The following is a 23,778-nucleotide window of genomic DNA, read 5'->3' as shown; positions in this document are numbered from 1 at the left end:
AGGCAATTCGAATGTTCTGAATAGGAGAGATTGGTACGTGGGGGAGGAATGATTGCTGTATAACTTATATACTAAAATGATGCACTTGGGGATTCTTCAGGATGATGAAAGACACTAAGGAAATTCAAATTACTCAGTAATGTTATGATTATAAATTACAGATTGATCAAAGACAGAAAGGAATGAGTAGGACAGAGAGAATCACAGCCCAGTGTTGGGAAGTCACACACCGCTCCACTCTTCTAGACACCAAAGGTTTTGGTATCAAGCAGGAAACAGAACCTACGAGTAAGGTAAGCAGAACTGAACCTAAAAGTTGGAGAACACATAAGAAAGGAGAAGGTTTGACTTTAGAAACTATTCTGATATAAAAACCAAGTTTCCTGATTCTGGGTAGGGTGATGAATGTCATAAACTCATTAATTCAGTCTCCCCTGATGGGCAGCAGGCCTTCGAAGAGTGGCAGTCCTTCCGAGGGAAATTTTTTTCTTAAGAGAATAAACAGCTTAAAAAAGAAAAGAAGATTGGGGCGCCTGGGTGGCTCAGGCGGTTGAGCGTCCGACTTCAGCTCAGGTCATGATCTCACGGTTTGTGAGTTTGAGCCCCGAGTCAGGCTCTGTGCTGATAGCTTGGAGCCTGGAGCCTGCTTCCAATTCTGTGTCTCCCTCTCTCTCTGCCCCTCCCCCGCTTGTGCTCTCTCTCTCTCTCTCTCTCTCTGTCTCTCAAAAATGAATAAATGTGAAAAAAAAAAGAAAATTAATAGTTTAAAGAAGGCAGCATAGGTTTATTAAACAAAGATTTTTAAACAAACATTTATTTGTAAAGATATTTAGTACACCCATTCGCCAATGCTGCTAGTTAAAGAAACCTGTCTTTAAAAAAGTATTTGTAAAAAAAAAAAAAAAAGGTATTTGTAATTCACATTTTCACAATTTTAGATTGACCATATCCTCAATTCGGTGAAATCATTCAGTGTTTCTCTATTTTCACGACACTAAGAATTGAAACATTATTCCTATTTTCAGGCATAAAGCTTATTAAATTATTAAGGATTTCTGGGAAAATAAAGGGTTTTTTTTGCCACAATAAGACAGAAAGTTGTTAAAATGCTACATTTTGTTGATTTGGGGATCATAACACGACCTTACATGTTACAAACAATTCTGGCGGATTTAAAATTATGAATAGGTTCACACTGAAAGGAGCCTTAAATTTCTGACAAGTAACAGCTAGGTAAAGATTCCACTCTGGTCATTTGATTGGAATGCTGCAGAAAAGACCTGAGACACCACAGACCACAAAAAGAAGACTTTTGAAGGACTCCTAGATTTATCAACCAATGACTCAAGCCCCTGGGAGGCCGAACCATCCTACTTTCCACAGAAGCCTGAGACTGGGGATTTCATAAAGCTGGTCCATACTCTCGAAGAATGAGTGTGTGCAGGTATGTTTTCCTTGGGAAATTCTAAGGCACCCCACAACTGATCCAAATACAACACACCTAGGCTGCTGCCATCTCTGAAATGCAATGAGAACGGTTACTGTTGACCACAACTTCACTGCCTGATTTCCTGTTAACTGCTTATTGACTTCACATTGCTCTTAACGTCTGTTTTCTCAATCCCGTTCTTTCTCTCTAGATGTTGTTCCCTACTAGGTTTCAAATCCTATCTCTGTGATCTACTGGCTTTGTGACTGTGAGAACAATATTTAGCCTCTTTAAGACTATAAGAAGAAGATAGAGAGTATATACCTCAAAAGAAAACTCGTGTGCAGTGTTAACCATACAGTACTTGCCTCGATCTGTTTGCTATATACCATATGTATATAGTATCACTGCATAACAGGATAGTAAAACATGAACAAAAACACAGTCTTTGTAATTTAGGCAGTGTATACTCACTTTCTGATAATAAATGTGTATCTTTCCATTCATCTAGAAAGAAGATATAAGTTTCATACAGGTCCACTAACAGAAAGGAAAGTGGATTTATATTGCATTGAGTAAACCCACAGACTATTATAATCTAATACAGAATGAAGCTATTTAAGATATCCTTCTCCAGTACATAATACCGTCTTGTAAAAAGGCAATATGAAAGAAGCATAGGATTTAGAATCAGGAACTTAATACTGCCACTGGTTACCCGTGAGGGCATGGGCAAATCTTTTCATATCCTTGAGCCTCAATTTCCACCATTACTAAATGAGAATACAGGTGTGTTTTGCAAACTATTCTTTTTTTTTTTTTTAATTTTTTTTCAACGTTTTTATTTATTTTGGGGACAGAGAGAGACAGAGCATGAACGGGGGAGGGGCAGAGAGAGAGGGAGACACAGAGTCGGAAACAGGCTCCAGGCTCCGAGCCATCAGCCCAGAGCCTGACGCGGGGCTCGAACTCACAGACCACGAGATCGTGACCTGGCTGAAGCCCGACGCTTAACCGACTGCGCCACCCAGGCGCCCCTGCAAACTATTCTTAAGCAGAGGAAGGCTTTCTGTAAATCTTCAGAGCCCCAACTATACACCCTCCTCTCTGCCCCAGAGACATCTTTATGGAATGCAATGGCTCCACTGAGCAGTTTGAAAACCACAAAGAGAAAGCCTTTGCAGCTTTATTATCTTAGATATTCCAGCCTAGGCACTCATCAAGCTCAAGGCCTCAGGCTCTAAAATAAATTAGATACAGACACAGATACAATAAATTAGCATATTGGTCATATATGTTCACAATTCTTAAATATAAATGAAAGTAAAACAAGAGATACCTTAATATCTGGATATTCTTATTTTCACTTATCCTATTAACACCTGAAAAGAGAAAAATATTTTAAAATCTGTATATTAATATATAACCATTCTCCATTATCTAAATTCATTATGTTTGAAAAGTTCAATTCACAAGTTCATTTTCATCAGCTAAGATCCTGACAACAACACACACACATATAACAACCACCACCACCACAAAAAGCTTTAAATTCCTTTTCCTTTGGGCTTGTCTTGTATATAAAAGTATGTTTGAATTAATAGCTTGTGGCACTTATCTAGGCTAGGACTGTACAACAAAACATACGCAAGTATAAGCCCCCTGTTGGTCCGATGCTAATTTTGCTCTCATCGGCATTAGCAAGATAACACAGCAAGTAAATCCCTTGCCCAGGCCTTTCCAGACTAGACCTTTCTAGGGTATAGTCCAAAGTGACTTAAATAGACCATGTCTTCTGACCATTTAAATTACTTTCCAGTGGCTGGAGATGCTCTGAACCAGGCACAGCTCTTGAGCTTGGAGAGCAGATTTGCGAGGTAGAGTTTCTACCTGGTCAATCAGAAATAGGTCTATACATTTTAAGCAGCGGAGTTGAAATGACAACCAACTAGGATTTTTGGCATAGCTCAGTGAAATCTTAGTGAGCAGTTGCCACACTGGAAAAATAAGTGACAGTACTCCATGTGCAGAATTAGGACTAATGAACAAAAGTAAAGGGAGGTAGGTTCTACAGGGTGGAGATGAGCTTTCTAAAGCTGGAGCACCTTGAATGTATATGTGGAGAACTTCCTTGTGAGGTGTTCAAGCTGAGAGGGGATGAGCATTTGTTGGGATGACAACTGCCACCGGGTGTCCTCTCTTGGGCAGAGAGTTGGACTAGAAGATCTCTAAAATCTTCTCCAACTTGGACATTCTATGATTTCCTATGGAAAACATTCAGCAGACAGATGACCAAAAATATGATGACTTCTCACAGGTGATTTCAGTCAACAGCAGAGCCAGATCGGGACAATGATCGGGACAATTCCGCTGCTGCTAGGAGGTTTCGTGCAACTTTGTTTTAAAAGTTGGGGCTCTAGGTAAATTTTAACAAATATCTTTTCCTTAGCACCTCTGCATATATGTTTACAGTCATCTTAAATTCATCTTATCCCACATCTATGTCTTCATTATTCCCACCAAGTCTGCTTCCTAGGGTGTTATCTCTGTAATACCTTTTAAGTCAGCAAAGATGACTTACTTATGCGTGGTAATTAAGTCACAAAGAAGGACTGCTTGAATATGAAATTTAGTTAATTTTACGCCTACTGTGTCTTTCATGCTTTAATCAGCTCTTGCCAGACCTACTACAGAATACTTCAAAGTGATCTTTCTAGTGTCAGTTTCTTACAATCTTTAAGAGTTTCCTTTAAAACCCTTTTGCTGTGACTTGCTCAAAGACTAAAGTCCAAGCTAAGACTAGAACTAAAGCCCTTTGGGATCTGGCATAACCAACCTCCCCTGACATATACTGTGCCTCAGCTGAGGTCTACCTGCCATGTCCTGAGTGTATCCTGCTCTGTTAGCATTCTGCTTTTATTTACACTCTTCTTTTAGTTCTTCCTCTCCTTCTTAGCAAAAGCCTCCAGTGCAGTTTTAAGAGTTGTCGAAGAAGAGGTTCAAATAATTTGACATGAGGGACTATATTTGGAGGACATGCTCTCCTTACTCTTCCCACATCAAAAGTAATAAGCTTCAGTTAAATCATTTATGCATGCAAAGCACTCAGCACACAGCCTGACGTAGTAAGCATTCAACAAGCATTAGTTACCATTGCTGGCATTTTGATGGCTTAAAACGTACTGCTGCTATGAACAGTGCTTCTGTAAATCCTAGAGATAAAATGAAGATCAAGACGAATCAAACTGCCACCACCCCACAGATCTTAAACTTTAATGGGGAAAGAGACACCAAAGAAACACATCAAAAATAGAATTATGGAGAGTGGTTAAGTGCAATGAAGCAAATACCACAGGTGGCGGTATACAGAGAGATGGAATTGAGGCTACTTTCGTTAGGGTAAGTCAGGGAAGGCCTTTCTGAGGAGGTTACATTTGAGCTGAGTATCAAAAAGGATCACTCCCAAAGAGAACTGGGTAAGTTCCTGAGAGGAAATACCACATGCAAAGGCCTTGAGACGAAAGGGGCTCAGTGTTCACCGACAGAGGCAGTGAGACTGCGGTGTGGACAAGGGAGGGTGAGAGGCCTGCTTATGGACAGCCGACTGTGTATCATGCCCAAAGGAGAGCTTATTCCCAGTTCCTTTCCGAAATTATCCGAGAAGGTGTTGGTGAGGTTCGCAGGGGTAGAGCTCACAGGGCCTTGAAAAGGACTTTGGGGTTTTTTCTAATTGCAATGGAAAGCCACTGGAGGATTTTTATCAGAGGCATAGGATCCTCCAGAAGTCAGGTGAAAAATATACTGAGTGGAAGCCCAGGCCAGTTAGGAGGCCATTTGAATAGCCCAACAGAAGGACTAAAACCTAACTCTAAACCTGGCTGAGGCTGGGAATGGGGACTGACTGCAAGTGGGTATGAAGGATCTTTTTTGGGTGATGGACATTTTCTAAAACTGAACTGTGATAACTGCACCATTCTGTAAATTCACTAAAAAGCATTGAATTTGACACTTACAATGAGTGAATGTTATGGTATATAAATCATACCTCAGAAAAGCAGTTCAGAAAGAAAGCAGACCAGCTACCCTTTGTATGGACATTGTCCTTATGTTTTGTGGAGTAAGAGTGGGGGTGCAAATTAGCTGCCTGGGTCCCAGAAGTCAATCGATTAAACACTGAACACTGTTTTTTTTCCAACACCCTGTGAACTCCCAAGTATGTTAATTTCAAGATGACTACAGGTTGCTTTTATCCCGATTCTAACATCCCCACACATGGAAGCACTTCTGCATTGCCTACTTTCCCCAGGCTTGGACTTCAATCTCCAGGTGTCTGCAACTATTATTATTGCTGTTGTTGCTTTAGAAAAAGAGAGCACACGAGCCCAGGAGAGAGGCAGAGGGAGAGAGAGAATCCTGAACAGGCTCCACACTCAGAGCGGAGCCTGACGTGGGGCTCAGTCCCACAAGTGTGAGAACACGACCTGAGCCGAAATCAAGAGTCAGATGCTCAACCGACTGAGCCATGTGCAACTCTTACTTGATATACACACGATGAATAGCCAGTGAAGTATTAGCTGAAAACCAAGCTTAAGTCACCTTCATTCCCTTAACTAGAGCAAATACAGTGATGTATTAATAGGAATACAAATGAAAGTCCAAAAATTGCTCTAAGTGTTAGGCTAGTTCTTTCCAATGTACCTAAGTTATTTTCACTTCTGATCAAATTCCTTAGTCAAATATTTTCCTTGGGATTTACAGGGTTCAAGAAAATACTTCGCAGTCTCCACTACTCCATCTGGCACTGCCCCAGCTGGAGGGCTTTAAAATATTCATTAATACAGGATTGATTCTATGTGATTTATAACAATGAACATATGTATTAGTTTCCTGTAGTTGCTGTAACAAATTACCACAATCCTGGTGGCTTAAAACAGTAGCTATTTATTCTCTCACGGTTCTGGAGGCCAGAAGTCCAAAATCAGTCTCACAGGGCTGAAATCAAGGTTTTTGGCAGGGCCGCTCTCTCACCCGAGGCTCTGGGAAATAATCTATTCCTTGCCCCTTCTATTCCTTGAGCTTCTGTTGGCTGCTGGCATTACTTACTGACTTGGGGCCTCATCACTCCGCTCTCTGCCTCTGTGGTCATATTGCACTCTCCTCTTCTGTCTGTATCAAATCTCCTTCTGCCCCTCTCTTATGATGACACTTGTGTTTGCATTTAAAGCTCACCCAGCTAATCCAGGATAATTTTCCCATTTCAAGATCTTTGACTTCATCATACATGTAAAGACCCTTTTTTTCCCCTTAGAACATTTACAGGTTCCAAGGATTAGGGCCTGATGTTTCAGGTGGCTCTTACTCAACCTGATACACCATATAATTTGGGGTCACCTAGTGTGCGAATATGTGGTTGACAGAGGCCCCAAAGTGTGTGATCCTAACACACTAGATAACACCGACTCTTCTTTGTAAAACACGATAGTAAGGGCTTTGCACATACTAAATAAATTGTCCATTTCTGCCCTCAATTTATTTGGAGAGTATAATAATACCTCTATGGCATAAAGACCATTTACCCACAACACAGATAACTGTGTAAAATGAAAAACAATAAGTGTGGTATGGAGCTGGGAGGCCCAGATCTCACCCACCACTCTCCCACCCCCACCCCAATTCTTTACCCACAGAAAAACAGTCCTGCCTAGCTAGTCTCTGGGCTGTGTGGTAGGTGCTAGACCTTTCCCGAATCAGCAGCTGACAGAGAAAGCAAGAGAGAAGCGGTTGCCAAGTCAGTAACACCCTGACAAACAGCAACAGACCTCACTTCTACTTTCTCCTGACCTTAAGGTACACCAAGATGCAGGGACAAATCCTGGAACAGCCTGAGTGCAGACCTGGAACAGAGTTCTGTGGACACGGATGGACTCATTTGAGAACTCACTGTTTCTGACTGATGCCAATGACCGGGTAGAGCCAGATTCCTAATGTCACTTACAGGGAGGGCTCCAGCTGAAAAGGCCCTTACACATTTATTACAATCTCATTTTGATGACAGGTTGGTGACTGTCCAAGGCTAGACACTCCTCTTTATTTCCATGTGTCCCCTGACTCATCCCCTGGTCCACGGGAAACAGGATAGGGACAGGACTTTGCGGTAGTGTTGGGACAAGATCCGCGGTTATTCCCCCCAAGTGGAATATTTTGCACAGGACTCTCTGGTGCCAGAGTTACAGCCACTGGACCCGGAGGTCTTGCGATCCCCGAAGAGCAGAAGTCCTTTCCGTTAAAAAACCAATTTATTGGGCATCTGCCACGTGCAAAACAAACACAAAGGTCTGGAAGGTTCCAGTAATGAAGATGCGCTGCTCCGGGTCCTCTGGAGCACGACCCACCCCCTCGCCCTCTCCCCCGGGCCGCGCCCCGCCCGTGTACCTGCAACCAACACCATCTTAAGACATTGGCCGCATCCCCGCGGGGCGCCGGCGGGCGCGGCGGCCGCACCTGCGTCGGCCGGGCGGCTGCGGTGGCGGCGGGGGTGGCTCCTCCTCGTCGGCGGCGGCGCGGGTGCTCTGCCGCCCCGCCTCCGCGCCCCGCCCCTCGCGGCGCTCGGGATCTGGCCTCCGCCGGTTCCACGCGCGCCGCGCCGGCGACCGTTGGGCCCTTCGGCGTGGCGTGGGGGCGCCTCCCACTCCCGACTCCGCCCCCAGACGCCGTCGCCGGGGCAACCGAGCGCCATTGCCGCACCCCTCCCCTCAGCTCTGAGTAAGGAGCTGTTTGCATCAAACCCTGGATTCGGGCCTCCGCTTGGACTCTGTGACTCAAAGCTTCTCCCCTTTTCTGCAGCCCCTTAACCGGTCTCCCCGGACTATTCTTGCTCTCCCCAGTACATGCACCCCAACACCCCAGACCGTTCTCGCAGTTGTCCCTCAAATAGTCTTCCCAAAATCTTAACCAACCCACACAAATCCTACCTCTACTTAATCCCAATCCTGGTTTGGCCTGTCAAGCCTTCACCCTGCCTCACCTCCATCCTGCTTCAGTTTCTGACACTTTCTCCAGTCCCACCCTTAATGTCCCATTTGACTACTTCAGGTTAACAGAATTCACATTTCGCAGCTCTGCCTTTGCTTATGCTGATCCTCTGGCTGGAAGGACTTGCAATGTTCACGTGTGTTCTCGGAGAGTTGTTTCCTTCCCTGTGTTTCAGTTGCTCTCTGATAGAGAATTTATCGGATGAGATGATCACACACGCAAACGTTTCAGTGCTGCCCGAATTAGTGCTCAAATGGAAGGAATTCAGAAAGGGCTACGTGTGACCGATACAACCAGTGACGTTAATACTATTAGCAGTCACATTACACACACCTACAGCAAAAAACCTTTTATGTCTAAATTGATTGGAAATATTAACAAATCATACATTATTTAATGTAATTATGGATTTTAATTAAATAGTACCAAACGCCACTAAAGATTGCTGTTGATCATATCTGTAATTTAAATTATTTCATTTATTGACCGGCCAAGATTTAAGATTGCCTACAGAATGAAGTGTTTTAATGGGGAGTGAAAGTATTAAGTAGAAAGGACAACAGTTTAAGTTTTGTAGCGACACAGAAAGCAATTTTTAATTATTTTGTTTTAATCTCCCCCCTCCCCCCTCATTTTAGAGAGAGAGTGTGAACAGGGCTCTGGAGAGGGGCAAAGGAAGAGAGAGAGAGAGAGAGAGAGAGAGAGAGAGAGAGAGAGAGAACAAGCTTATCTATCCCATGCCCTGGGATCATGACCCAAGCAGAAATCGAGAGTGGAATGTACAACCGACTGAGCCACCCAGGCGCCCCTATTTTGTTTTAATCTTTTATTCAAAGTATGAGTGTTATTACAGCAAGAAAATATTTTAGTTACTATTAAGGGATTTCCATTGGTGTCTGATGTTTATATTTGTATGCTGAACCCTAAGAACTAGGAAAGTTCCTTTTTTCTTTTCTTTTTAAAGTTTTTAATGAACATAACATGTTCATTAAAACCATATAAAACTAGGGGCGCTTGGCTGGCTCAGTCCAAGGAGCATAAGACTTGATCTCAGGGTTGTGAGTTTGAGCCTCATGTTGGGTGTAGACATTGCTAAGAAAAATAAATAAACTTAAAAAACAACCTACTTTAACCTGTATATATGCATGCAATTATGTGTGCTACATTTTCTCCTACAATTCTCTGCATTTGAAGTATCTTGCAGTTTTACTCCTCAATATTTTTTTACACTGTATCAAAAAGGGTTTCTTAGCTTTTAAAATAGAGAATTCAAAGATGAGGGGGGTCCAGATTTCCTTTAACATTCATTCAGCCATTTCACATATATTCATGAAGCACCTATCACAGGCCACATGAAGGTGCTGAAAATATAGCCATGAACCAAATAAAGTCCCCATCCTCTGGGAGTTTACATTTTTGTGGAGGAAGAAGAATAAGGCACAAAGGGACAAGTTCAAATATGTCTCACTAAGATAAGTGTTATGGAGACAGGGTGAGGAGATTAGGGAGTGTGGGGTGAGTCAACGCAAAGCCTTTTTAAAACAAGCCTTTTTAAAAATTATAAAGAGAAAGGAAAAGAGTTTTATTTGAGCCCAAGTTAAGACAGCTGCCTGGGATACACATAGTTCCCTGGGGAAAGAACACTTTCTTTCCCAGGTTATGTGTGTGTGGTTGTTTTGTTTTGTTTTCCTTTTTTGTTTTGTTTTTCCACATAAAGAGTTGCAAATCATCATGATGAAGGACATTCCAGAAGGTTATAGGCTTTATCTTGTGTTTTTCATATGTGCAAGGCTGTATGACTTTAATCTTGTGGGAATCAGGAAGGCTTTTTTCTTTTTCCTATCTTCATGTTTGCAGTGCTCCTTTTTGGTTATGTTTTTAATGAAGCAGATGTACAATGTGTGCTTGGGGCAGAAATAGAGCCCATCCTTTGAGGCCTTGCTTATTTTCAAGTTGATAAATGTTACCGTATAGCTTCTCTGGGAGCCTAGGGGCAGGGCCCACCAACATGAAAAGTTGAAAATTTTATTTTATTTTATTTTATTATTTTTTCTTTTTTTCTTTTAATTTTTATTTTTCAATATATGAAATTTATTGTCAGATTGGTTTCCATACAACACCCAGTGCTCATCCCAAAAGGTGCCCTCCTCAATACCCATCACCCACCCTCTCCTCCCTCCCACGCCCCATCAACCCTCAGTTTGTTCTCAGTTTTTAAGAGTCTCTTATGCTTTGGCTCTCTCCCACTCCAACCTCTTTTTTTTTTTTTCCTTCCCCTCCCCCATGGGTTTCTGTTAAGTTTCTCAGGGTCCACATAAGAGTGAAACCATATGGTATCTGTCTTTCTCTGTATGGCTTATTTCACTTAACATCACACTCTCCAGTTCCATCCACGTTGCTACAAAGGGCCGTATTTCATTTTTCTCATTGCCATGTAGTACTCCATTGTGTATATAAACCACAATTTCTTTATCCATTCCTCAGTTGATGGACATTTAGGCTCTTTCCATAATTTGGCTATTGTTGAGAGTGCTGCTATAAACGTTGGGGTACAAGTGCCCCTATGCATCAGTACTCCTGTATCCCTTGGGTAAATTCCTAGCAGTGCTATTGCAGGGTCATAGGGTAGGTCTATTTTTAATTTTCTGAGGAACCTCCACACTGCTTTCCAGAGCGGCTGCACCAATTTGCATTCCCACCAACGGTGCAAGAGGGTTCCCGTTTCTCCACATCCTCTCCAGCATCTATAGTCTCCTGATTTGTTCATTTTGGCCACTCTGACTGGCGTGAGGTGATATCTGAGTGTGGTTTTGATTTGTATTTCCCTGATGAGGAGCGACGTTGAGCATCTTTTCATGTGCCTGTTGGCCATCCGGATGTCTTCTTTAGAGAAGTGTCTATTCATGGTTTCTGCTCATTTCTTCACTGGGTTATTTATTTTTCGGGTGCGGAGTTTGGTGAGCTCTTTATAGATTTTGGATACTAGCCCTTTGTCCGATATGTCATTTGCAAATATCTTTTCCCATTCCGTTGGTTGCCTTTTAGTTTTGTTGGTTGTTTCCTTTGCTGTGCAGAAGCTTTTTGTCTTCATAAGGTCTCAGTAGTTCATTTTTGCTTTTAATTCACTTGCCTTTGGGGATGTGTCAAGTAAGAGATTGCTACAGCTGAGGTCTCAGAGGTCTTTTCCTGCTTTCTCCTCTAGGGTTTTGATGGTTTCCTGTCTCACATTCAGGTCCTTTATCCATTTTGAGTTTATTTTTGTGAATGGAGTGAGAAAGTGGTCTAGTTTCAATCTTCTGCATGTTGCTGTCCAGTTCTCCCAGCACCATTTGTTAAAGAGACTGTCTTTTTTCCATTGGATGTTCTTTCCTGCTTTGTCAAAGATGAGTTGGCCATACTTTTGTGGGTCTAGTTCTGGGGTTTCTATTCTATTCCATTGGTCTATGTGTCTGTTTTTGTGCAAATACCATGCTGTCTTGATGATGACACCTTTGTAGTAGAGGCTAAAGTCTGGGATTGTGATGCCTCCTGCTTTGGTCTTCTTCTTCAAAATTACTTTGGCTATTCGGGGCCTTTTGTGGTTCCATACAAATTTTAGGATTGCTTGTTCTAGTTTCGAGAAGAATGCTGGTGCAATTTTGATTGGGATTGCATTGAATGTGTAGATAGCTTTGGGTAGTATTGACATTTTGACAATATTTATTCTTCTAATCCATGAGCATGGAATGTTTTTCCATTTCTTTATATCTTCTTCAGTTTCCTTCATAAGCTTTCTATAGTTTTCAGCATACAGATCTTTTACATCTTTGGTTAGATTTATCCCTAGGTATTTTATGCTTCTTGGTGCAATTGTGAATGGGATCAGTTTCTTTATTTGTCTTTCTGTTGCTTCATTATTAGTGTATAAGAATGCAACTGATTTCTGTACATTGATTTTGTATCCTGCAACTTTGCTGAATTCATGTATCAGTTCTAGCAGCCTTTTGGTGGAGTCTATCAGATTTTCCATGTATAATATCATGTCATCTGCAAAAAGTGAAAGCTTGACTTCATCTTTGCCAATTTTGATGACTTTGATTTCCTTTTGTTGTCTGATTGCTGATGCTAGCACTTCCAACACTATGTTAAACAACAGCGGTGAGAGTGGGCATCCCTGTCATGTTCCTGATCTCAGGGAAAAAGCTCTCAGTTTTTCCCCATTGCGGATGATGTTAGCTGTGGGCTTTTCATAAATGGCTTTTATGATGTTCAAGTATGTTCCTTCTATCCCGACTTTCTGAAGGGTTTTTATTAAGAAAGGGTGCTGAATTTTGTCAAATGCCTTTTCTGCATCGCTTGACAGGATCATATGGTTCTTATCTTTTCTTTTATTAATGTGATGTATCACGTTGATTGATTTGCGAATGTTGAACCAGCCCTGCATCCCAGGAATGAATCCCACTTGATTGTGGTGAATAATTCTTTTTATATGCTGTTGAATTCTATTTGCTAGTATCTTATTGAGAATTTTTGCATCCATATTCATCAGGGATATTGGCCTGTAGTCCTCTTTTTTTACTGGGTCTCTGTCTGGTTTAGGAATATAAGTAATACTGGCTTCGTAGAATGAGTCTGGAAGTTTTCCTTCCCTTTCTATTTTTTGGGATAGCTTGAGAAGGATAGGTATTATCTCTGCTTTAAACGTCTGGTAGAACTCCCCTGGGAAGCCATCTGGTCCTGGACTCTTATTTGTTGGGAGATTTTTGATAATCGATTCAATTTCTTCGCTGGTTATGGGTCTGTTCAAGCTTTCTATTTCCTCCTGATTGAGTTTTGGAAGTGTGTGGGTGTTTAGGAATTTGTCCATTTCTTCCAGGTTGTCCAGTTTGTTGGCATATAATTTTTCATAGTATTCCCTGATAATTGCTTGTATCTCTGAGGGATTGGTTGTAATAATTCCATTTTCATTCATGATTTTATCTATTTGGGTCATCTCCCTTTTCTTTTTGAGAAGCCTGGCTAGAGGTTTATCAATTTTGTTTATTTTTTCAAAAAACCAACTCTTGGTTTCGTTGATCTGCTCTACAGTTTTTTTAGATTCTGTATTGTTTATTTCTGCTCTGATCTTCTGCTGGGTTTAGGCTGTCTTTGCTGTTCTGCTTCTATTTCCTGTAGGTGTGCTGTTAGATTTTGTATTTGGGATTTTTCTTGTTTCTTGAGATAGGCCTGGATTGCAATGTGCTTTCCTCTCAGGACTGCCTTCGCTGCGTCCCAAAGCGTTTGGATTGTTGTATTTTCATTTTCGTTTGTTTCCATATATTTGTAATTTTGTCTCTAATTGCCTGGTTGACCCATTCATTTTTTTTTTTTTTAAACGTTTATTTTATTTTTGGGACAGAGAGAGACAGAGCATGAATGGGGGAGGGGCAGAGAGAGAGGGAGACACAGAATCAGAAACAGGCTCCAGGCTCTGAGCCATCAGCCCAGAGCCCGACGCGGGGCTCGAACTCACGGACCGCGAGATCGTGACCTGGCTGAAGTTGGATGCTTAACCGACTGCGCCACCCAGGCGCCCCGACCCATTCATTCTTTACTAGAGTGTTCTTTAACCTCCATGCTTTTGGAGGTTTTCCAGACTTTTTCCTGTGGTTGATTTCAAGCTTCATAGCGTTGTGGTCTGAAAGTATGCATGGTATGATTTCAATTCTTGTATACTTATGAAGGGCTGTTTTGTGACCCAGTATGTGATCTATCTTGGAGAATGTTCTATGTGCACTCGAGAGGAAAGTATATTCTGTTGCTTTGGGATGCAGAGTTCTAAATATATCTGTCAAGTCCATCTGATCCAATGTATCATTCAGGGCCCTTGTTTCTTTATTGACCGTGTGTCTAGATGATCTATCCATTTCTGTAAGTGGAGTGTTAAAGTCCCCTGCAATTATCACATTCTTATCAATAAGGTTGCTTATGTTTATGAGTAATTGTTTTATATATTTGGGGGCTCCGGTATTCGGCGCATAGAGATTTATAATTGTTAGCTCTTCCTGATGGATAGACCCTGTAACTATTATATAATGCCCTTCTTCATCTCTTGTTACAGCCTTTAATTTAAAGTCTAGTTTGTCTGATATAAGTATGGCTACTCTAGCTTTCTTTTGACTTCCAGTAGCATGATAAATAGTTCTCCATCCCCTCACTCTCAATCTAAAGGTGTCCTCAGGTCTAAAATGAGTCTCTTGTAGACAGCAAATAGATGGGTCTTGTTTTTTTTATCCATTCTGATACCCTATGTCTTTTGGTTGGCACATTTAGTCCTTTTACATTCAGTGTTTTATAGAAAGATACGGGTTTAGAGTCATTGTGATGTCTGTATGTTTTATGCTTGTAGCGATGTCTCTGGGACTTTGTCTCACAGGATCCCCCTTAGGATCTCTTGTAGGGCTGGTTTAGTGGTGATGAATTCCTTCAGTTTTTGTTTGTTTGGGAAGACCTTTATCTCTCCTTCTATTCTAAATGACAGACTTGCTGGATAAAGGTTTCTCGGCTGCATATTTTTTCTGTTCAGCACATTGAAGATCTCCTGCCATTCCTTTCTGGCCTGCCAAGTTTCAGTAGAGAGATCAGTCACGAGTCTTATAGGTCTCCCTTTATATGTGAGGGCACGTTTATCCCTTGCTGCTTTCAGAATTTTCTCTTTATCCTTGTATTTTGCCAGTTTCACTATGGTATGTCGTGCAGAAGATCGATTCAAGTTACGTCTGAAGGGAGTTCTCTGTGCCTCTTGGATTTCAATGCCTTTTTCCTTCCCCAGTTCAGGGAAGTTCTCAGCTGTTATTTCTTCAAGTACCCCTTCAGCACCTTTCCCTCTCTCTTCCTCCTCTGGGATACCAATTATGCGTAAATTATTTCTCTTTAGTGCATCACTTAGTTCTCTAATTTTCCCCTCATACTCCTGGATTTTTTAATCTCTCTTTTTCTTAGCTTCCTCTTTTTCCATAATTTTATCTTCTAGTTCACCTATTCTCTCCTCTACCTCTTCAATCTGAGCCGTGGTCGTTTCCATTTTATTTTGCAGCTCGTTTATAGAATTTTTTAGCTCCTCCTGACTATTCCTTAGTCCCTTGATCTCTGTAGCAAGAGATTCTCTGCTGTCCTCTATACTGTTTTCAAGCCCAGCGATTAATTTTATGACTATTATTCTAAATTCACTTTCTGTTATATTGTTTAAATCGTTTTTGATCAGTTCGTTAGCTATTGTTATTTCCTGGAGATTCTTTTGAGGGGAATTCTTCCATTTGGTCATTTTGGATAGTCCCTGGAGTGGTGCAGACCTGCAGGACACTTCCCCTGTGCTGTCTTGAATAACTGGAGTTGGTGGGCGAGGCCGCAGTCAGACCTGAGGTCTGCCCCCAGCCCAGTGCTGGGGCCACAGTCAGACTGGTGTGTACCTTCTCTTTCCCTCTCCTAGGGGCAGGATTCACTGTGGGGTGGTGTGGCCCATCTGGGCTACTTGCACACTGCCAGGCTTGTGGTGCTGGGGATCTGGCGTATTAGCTGGGGTGGATAGGCAAGGTGCATGGGGGCGGGAGGGGCAGGCTCAGCTTACTTCTCCTTCGGTGATCCGCTTCAGGAGGGGCCCTGTGGCAGCGGGAGGGAGTCAGACCGGCTGCTGGAGGGATGGATCCACAGAAGCACAGTGTTGGAGTTTGCTCGGGTGCAAGCAAGTTCCCTGGCAGGAACTGGTTCCCTTTGGGATTTTGGCTGGGGGATGGGCGAGGGGGAAGGTGCTGGCTAGCGCCTTTGTTCCCCACCAAACTGAGCTCTGTCCTCCCGGGGCTCAGCAACTCTCCCTCCCTTTGTCCTCCAGCCTTCCCGCTCTCCAAGCAGAGCTGTTAACTTATAACCTTCCAGATGTTAAGTCCCGCTTGCTGTCAGAACACACTCCGTCCGGCCCCTCCGCTTTTGCAAGCCAGACTCCAGGCTCTGCTTGCCTGGTGGGCTGCCCCTCCGCCCCGGCTCCCTCCCGCCAGTCCGTGGAGTGTGCACCACCTCTCCGCCCTTCCTACCCTCTTCCGTGGGCCTCTCGTCTGCGCTTGGCTCCGGAGACTCCGTTCTGCTAGTCTCCTGGCAGTTTTCTGGGTTATTTAGGCAGGTGTGGGTGGAATCTAAGTGACCAGCAGGATGCGGTGAGCCCAGCGTCCTCCTACACCGCCATCTTCCCTAGAATCCCCCGAAAATTTTATTTTATCAAGTGCCACTTCATACTGTGCACGGAGGAGGCCTCATTGATAAAGTGACATAGAGCAGAGACCTGTAGGACTGCAGGGAGGAGCCATATGTATACTGTAGGGAGTGTCCCAGGCACATGCTTGGTGTATTTGAGAATCAACCAGTGAGGCCTGAGTAGAGTGGGCCGTAAGGAGAAGGTTGAGGTTCCAGTCACATAGGGCCTAAGTCTCCAAGATCTCTTTAGTAAGAGTCTATACATGGACCCAGAGTTATTTGTCTCCCTTCATTGATTTCCTACTCTGGACCAGACCCTGTGCTGGACACTGGGATGGGAGTGAGAGATATATAGAAGCTTCAGTTTTTGCCTTCAAGGAGCCAGTATCCTTCTTATTATTGTCAATCCAAATGGCTGCTGGCCTTTATGAGGTGCAGTTGAGAAGGGTGGGTTATTCAAGAATGATTCAGGAATAAGGAGCTCAGATCTGGTCTGAGCTTTGATACTAACTATATAACCTTGGGCAAGCCATTTAACAGTTTAGAGCATTAGTATTTCATCTGCCAAATGATAGATGAAGAAACTATTGCAAGAGATTTTTCTAACTAAAAATTTTTTTATGTATTTTTATTTTTTTATTAATTTTATTATTTTTTAAATTTGTATCCAAATTAGCATATAGTACAACAATGATTTCAGGAGTAGATTCCTTAATGGCCCTTACCCATTTAGCACATTCCCCCTCCCCCAACCCCTCCAGTAACCCTGTGTTTGTTTTTGTTCTCCATATTTAAGAGTCTCTTATGTTTTGTCCCCCTCCCTGTTTTTATATTATTTTTGTTTCCCTTCCTTTATGTTCATCTGTTTTGTCTCTAAAAGTCCTCATACGAGTGAAATCATATGATATTTGTCTTTCTCTGACTGACTAATTTCACTTATCATAATACCCTCCAGTTCCATCCATATAGTTGCAAATGGCAAGATTTCATTCTTTTTGATTGCCGAGTAATACTCCATTGTATATATACATATATATATACCACATCTTCTTTATCCACTCAACCATTGATGGACATTTGGGCTCTTTCCATACTTTGGCTATTGTTGATAGTGCTGCTATAAACATGGGGGTGCATGTGTCCCTTCGAAACAGCACACCTGTATCTCGTGGATAAATACCTAGTAGTGCAATTGCTGGGTCATAGGTGGTTCTATTTTTAGTTTTTTGAGGAACCTCCACACTCTTCCAGAGTGGCTGCACCAGCTCGAATTCCCACCAACAATGCAAAAGAGATCCTCTTTCTCAGCATCCTCACCAACATCTGATTTTGACTAAGTTGTTAATGTTAGCCATTCTGACAGGTGTAAGGTGGTATCTCATTGTGGTTTTGATTTATATTTCCCTCATGACGAGTGATGTTGAGCATCTTTTCATGTGTTGGTTGGCCATCTGGGTGTCTTCTTTGGAGAAGTGTCTATTCATGTCTTTTGCCCATTTCTTCACTGGATGATTTGATTTTTGAGTGTTGAGTTTGATAAGTTCTTTATAGATTTTGGATACTAACACTTTATCTGCTATGTCGTTTGCAAATATCTTCTCCCATTCTGTCAGTTGCCTTTTAGTTTTGTTAATTGTTTCGTTCGCTGTGCAGAAGATTTTTATTTTGATGAGGTCCCAGTAGTTCATTTTTGCTTTTGTTTCCCTTGCCTCCGGAAACGTGTTGAGTAGGAAGTTGATGCAGTCAAGATCAAAGAGGTTTTTGCCTGCTTTCTCCTCGAGGATTTTGATGGTTTCCTGTCTTACATTGAGGTCTTTCATCCATTTTGAGTTTATTTTTGTGGATGGTGTAAGAAAGTGGTCCAGGTTCATTCTTCTGCATGTCACTGTCCAGTTTTCTCAGCACCACTTGCTGAAGAAACTGTCTTTATTCCACTGGATCTTCTTTCCTGCTTTGTCAAAGATTAGTTGGCCATACGTTTGTGGGTCCATTTCTGGATTCTCTATTCTGTTCCATTGTTCTGAGTGTCTGTTCTTGTGCCAGTACCATACTGTCTTGATGATTACAGCTTTGTAGTATAGCTTGAAGTCCGGGTTTGTGATGCCTTCTGCTTTGGTTTTCTTTTTCAAGATTGTTTTGGCTATTTGGGGTCTTTTCTGGTTCCATACAAATTTTAGGATTATTTGTTCTAGATCTGTGGAGAATGCTGGTGTTATTTTGATAGGGATTGCATTGAATATGTAGATTGCTCTGGGTAGTATCGACATTTTAACAATATTTGTTTTTCCTATCCAGGAGCATGGAATCTTTTTCCATTTTTTTGTGTCCTCTTCAGTTTCTTTCATAAGCTTTCTATAGTTTTCAGTGTATAGATTTTTCACCTCTTTGGTTAGATTTATTCCTAGGTATTTTATGGTTTTTGGTGCAACTGTAAATGGGATCGATTCCTTGATTTCTCTTTCTGTTGCTTCATTGTTGGTGTATAGGAATGCAACCGATTTCTGTGCATTGATTCTATATCCTGCAACTTTGCTGAATTCATGAATCAATTCTAGCAGTATTTTAGTGAAATCTTTTGGGTTCTCCATATAGAGTATCATGTCATCTGCGAAGAGTGAAAGTTTGACCTCCTCCTGGCTGATTTGGATGCCTTTTATTTCTTTGTGTTGTCTGATTGCAGAGGCTAAGACTTCCAATACTATGTTGAATAACAGTGGCGAGAGTGGACATCCCTGTCTTGTTCCTGACCTTAGGGGGAAAGCTCTCAGTTTTTCCCCATTGAGGATGATATTAGTGTTGGGTCATTCATATATGGCTTTTATGATCTCAAGGTATGATCCTTCTGTCCCTACTTTATTGAGGGTTTTTATCAAGAAAAGATGCTGTATTTTGTCAAATGCTTTCTCTGCATCTATTGAGAGGATCATATGGTTCTCGTCCTTTCTTTTATTGATGTGATGAATCACGTTAATTGTTTTGTGGATATTGAACCAGCCCTGCATCCCAGGTATAAATCCCACTTGGTCGTGGTGAATAATTTTTTTAATGTATTGTTGGAGCCGGTTGGCTAATATCTTGTTGAGGATTTTTGCATCCATGTTCATCAGGGAAATTGGTGTATAGTTCTCCTTTTTAGTGGGGTATCTGTCTGGTTTTCAATCAAGGTAATGCTGGCTTCTTAGAATAAGCTTGGAAGTTTTCCTTCCATTTCTAGTTTTTGGAATAGCTTCAAGAGAATAGGTGTTAACTCTTCCTTAAATGTTTGGTAGAATTCTCCTGGAAAGCCATCTGGCCCTGGATTCTTGTTTTTTGGGAGATTTTTGATTACTAATTTGACTTCCTTACTGGTTACGGGTAACTAACATTTTTTTTTTTTAAAAAAAGAACTATGATTCTATAAAATAAAAGAATTTTATCTTAGTATAAAAGCATTTATTAAAATTATACCCAAAAGTTGATACCCAAATTGATACATCATAATCATGATATATATGTGGAGTCACTTAAAATTTAACTCGTGATTTGCTTAGTTTAAAAAATGATCTTGTTTCACAAAACACTATCAGTTTTGTAAATAGGCAATAGTCAAAAATATAGCATATATTATAAAAAAATTTTTAAGCGTTGTGTTTCCTTTATGACTTTGAACTTTAAGAATTTGCCAAAGATCTTCAAAACTAAATGCAATGCTAGATCAGAGTTACAGAGTAGCCTGGATTTTTAGTGTAGATATTTTCCCTCTCTGATTAGGATTTAAGAGTTTCTATGTTAAGTCTTATCTGATGGGCTTATTTCCCAGTGCCTGGTACAACATGGACACATAGAAGTAACTCAATGTATAGTGGAAAGGAAATAAATGGCAAATCATCTCCAATAATTTTGGCAAGTTGATAGACTATAAAATATTAAAGGGTATAGGGGCACCTGGGTGGCTCAGTCAATTAAGCATCTGACTTCGGCTCAGGTCACGATCTCATGATTTGTGAGTTTGAGCCCCGCATTGGGCTCTGTGCTGACAGCTCAGAGCCTGGAGCCTGCTTCAGATTCTGTGTCTCCCTCTCTGTCTGCTCCTCCTCTGCTCACACTGTCTGTCTGTCTCTCTCTCTCTCAAAAAAAAATAAACATTAAAAAAATATTAAAGTGTATATAGTTAATGTTCTGACATTCTTCTCTCCACCAAGGACATAAGAAAATAAGAAAATAAATATATTTAATAAGAAAGCTTGAGTTCATTCAGCAAATATTTATTAAACACCAACTATATACCAGGAACATTGGTGAACAAAACAGACCAAACCCTGCCCTCACAGAACTTAACATTCTAGTTGAGAGAGACTAGAAATAATCTCGCTGACCTAGTTAACATAATAGAAGGGGTTAAGTGCTGTGGAAGCAGGGAAGAAGAAGGAATGTGGGATGGGTGGAAATTTAAATAGAGCAGGGAACACCCACCTGCTTCCCAGGAACAGATGTGATTGGATTTCTAGGAACATTTCCTGGCAGGGTGGACTAAGAAGATGAGTGATTTCTAATTTGGGGTTTCTTTTGAAACTAGTTGTAAAAGAAGACTTTCAAATACCGTCCTAAATGCAGGGAAGTGTCTACTTTTTAGAGTTGATTGAGGTTTTTAAAATCAACCTTATTGACGTATACTTCATGTATGATGATACTTCATGTACATTTTTAATGTACAGATTGATGACTTTTGGGAAATGTATACATTTAGTATCAAGCTCTCCAATACATGTAGAATCTTTCCATTTACCCAGAAGGTTCAGCTGTGCTTATTCTCTCTTTTAATATTAAAATGAGTTTTTTAAAAATACAAGTTTTTGAGTTCGTTTGTTCGTTTCTAAGACAATTTATTTTACAGAAGATTGAAAAAAGGGGTAGAAGTGGGAGATAGATGTCAAATAGGAAATAAAATAAAGGCAGATCATCTTTTCTCCTCTAGCCTGTGTTTCTGCTGTTGAGGCCAATCACCATCATTACCAGCGTCTTTGAAGCTGTCTCTGTTTCTTCCAAAGGAAAAGAAAAACTGTATCCTTTATTGTAACCATCCAGCGTTTCTGCTGAGTATATTTTTCTTAGGTCTTTTACTTTTTACCTAAGAAATAAAATAAGGGTATGGATATATTTCTACCAGCTTTTATTTATTTATTTAAAAAATTTCTAATGTTTATTTATTCTTGAGATAGAACCTGAGCAGGAGAGGGGCAGAGAGAGAGAGAGAGAGAGAGAGAGAGAGAGACACAGAATTGGAAGCAGGCTCCAGGCTCTGAGCTGTCAGCACAGAGCCTGACGCAGGACTCGAACCTACAACCACAAGATCACGACCTCAGCTGAAGTCAGAGGCTCAACCAACTGAGCCACCCAGGCACCTCTCTACCAGCTTTTAAATAATAACCTACCTTAAGAATTCCTGTAACAGTTATAACTCTGTTAGGTGTCTACATTTACTCTATCCTATCAGGTATTATTATCTGGCTTTTTATGCATCTGGCAATTTTGTGGCATCCATGTACAATCTTGCTCAGGATGGTTAAGTGATGAATACTGAACTGATTAATTATAGTATCATATTTGACATTTTTTTTACCTTTTACAAGTATTTTTTTTTACAAAAAACATTAGTTATTGTGATAAAATATACATAACATAAAATTTACCACTTCAGCCATGTTTAAGTGTCCAGTTCAGTGGCATTAAGTATATTCACATCGTTTTACAAACGTCACCACTGTCCCTCTCCAGAACTCTTTCATTCCCCCAAACTGAACTTTGTACCCATTCAACGCTAACTCCCCATTCCCCTTTTCCCAGACCCTGGCAACCACTCTGCTACTTTTTGTAGAATTTGACCTCCTCTACGTATCTAAGATAAGTGGAGTTTTACAGTATTTGTCCTGTGACAGTCCTGTGACTGGCTTATTTCACTTAACAGTGTCCTGAAGGTCCATCCGCCTTGTAACGTGTGTCAGAATTGCCCCCCACTTTAAGGCTGGATAATATTCCGTTGTATGTGTAAGCCACATTTTGTTTGCCCAGCCATCTGTTGGCTGAGTCCCGGAGTTTTTAAAAAAAGTAACTTTATTGAGATATAGTTTCCATTTAATAAATTGTATCCATTTAAAGTGTATCAATTGACGTTTTGACAGATATATACACTTGTGAAATAATTGCCTCAGTTGAGACACAGGACGTTTAGATCATTCTCAAAAGATTTAAACTGATTGTCTTTTGATAGTTTTGTGACAACTGTTAGGATAGTTGGTGAAGCAGATGCTGTAAGTTGCATACCCAACATCCATTTCCCCTTCCTCTTTTCTCAGAGCATCTGTCGTACTGGAGCATTCAACACAATGTTTGACACCACTTCAAGGGAAGTTCTAGCTGAGGGATTCTGATTATTTTATTTTATTTTATTATTTTTATGTTATAAGAAGTTTGAATTTCTTATCCGTCAGTTAGTTTGTTTTTTGATCTCAGGAATAGAACCCAGTGATTCATCCCTTACATATAACACCCAGCGTTCATCCCAACACGTGCCCTCCTTAATGTCCTTCACCCATTGAGCCCATCCCCCCACCCCAAACCCCTCCAACAACGCTCAGTTTGTTCTCTGTATTTAAGAGTCTCTTATGGTTTGCCTCCCTCCCTGTTTTTATATTATTTTTTCCTTCCCTTATTTTAAACTGATCTTTGGGCTTTCTTTTCTCTTCCAAGTGACTGTTTTCAGGGGAGGCTTCTTGGCATTTAGAGGTGAGGGGAGGTCTGCGGGGAAAGTGTTCCCCAGTCCTAAGGAGACACATGAAGGGATGATTCTTTTTGCCTCTGAAACATTGCCTAAAGACTCTGAAAACTTTAAAGTAAGGTTAATTCTTGTCTATTTGGGATGATTCTGAGATGTCCTTTCTAAGAAAGAGTAAATAACCTTCCAAACCACTGATTTAATAATTTTATATCTTACGGTTACTTTAGTGATTACTTAGTGAGCCAGAAGAGCCACTAGATGTCGCTCCTACTTTATTTTCAGAGATAATCTAGGGGCATTTTTAATCTTTGGAAGATTAAATTGAGAGGCATTAAAAAATCCAGTCAGTTAAAAAATCATA

The 23,778-nt window shown here is 41.1% G+C and overlaps 1 protein-coding gene and 1 long non-coding RNA gene across 26 annotated transcripts in view; one reads left to right on the top strand and one right to left on the bottom strand.

The window, feature by feature from the left end:
- The window catches only part of CCDC158 (coiled-coil domain containing 158), a 104,284-nt gene extending 95,585 nt beyond the window's left edge, over window positions 1-8,699 (bottom strand). For 7 of the 21 annotated variants that reach the window (XM_045056202.1, XM_045056201.1, XM_045056195.1 and 4 more), the window contains exons 1-2: window positions 7,862-8,026; window positions 2,769-2,811 (exon numbers count right to left, since the gene is read on the bottom strand). The gene's annotated coding sequence lies outside the window, so the exon portion shown is untranslated. Of the gene's footprint in view, window positions 1-2,768; window positions 2,812-3,534; window positions 4,231-4,302; window positions 4,402-4,580; window positions 4,642-7,861; window positions 8,028-8,536 lie in introns of those variants that run through there. The other 14 variants (XM_045056190.1, XM_045056186.1, XM_045056185.1 and 11 more) reach the window with 8 other exon arrangements.
- Window positions 4-23,259, top strand: LOC123385033. Of its 5 annotated transcripts, XR_006597000.1 has the most exons (5): window positions 19-293; window positions 1,230-1,444; window positions 3,747-3,849; window positions 21,618-21,703; window positions 22,618-23,259. It is a non-coding gene; the product is annotated as an uncharacterized LOC123385033 (long non-coding RNA). The 5 variants fall into 5 exon arrangements; XR_006597001.1 differs by lacking the exon at window positions 3,747-3,849 and having other exon boundaries at window positions 20-293; XR_006596998.1 differs by lacking the exon at window positions 22,618-23,259 and having other exon boundaries at window positions 20-293; window positions 21,618-21,799.
- The last annotated feature ends 519 nt before the right edge of the window (window positions 23,260-23,778 follow it).

This window comes from Felis catus, chromosome B1 (assembly GCF_018350175.1).
Source record: "Felis catus isolate Fca126 chromosome B1, F.catus_Fca126_mat1.0, whole genome shotgun sequence".
In the NCBI taxonomy this organism is placed as follows: Eukaryota; Metazoa; Chordata; class Mammalia; order Carnivora; family Felidae; genus Felis; species Felis catus.
Note: the sequence above shows the minus strand (reverse complement) of the source record. Positions and strands in the feature narration are given on the sequence as shown.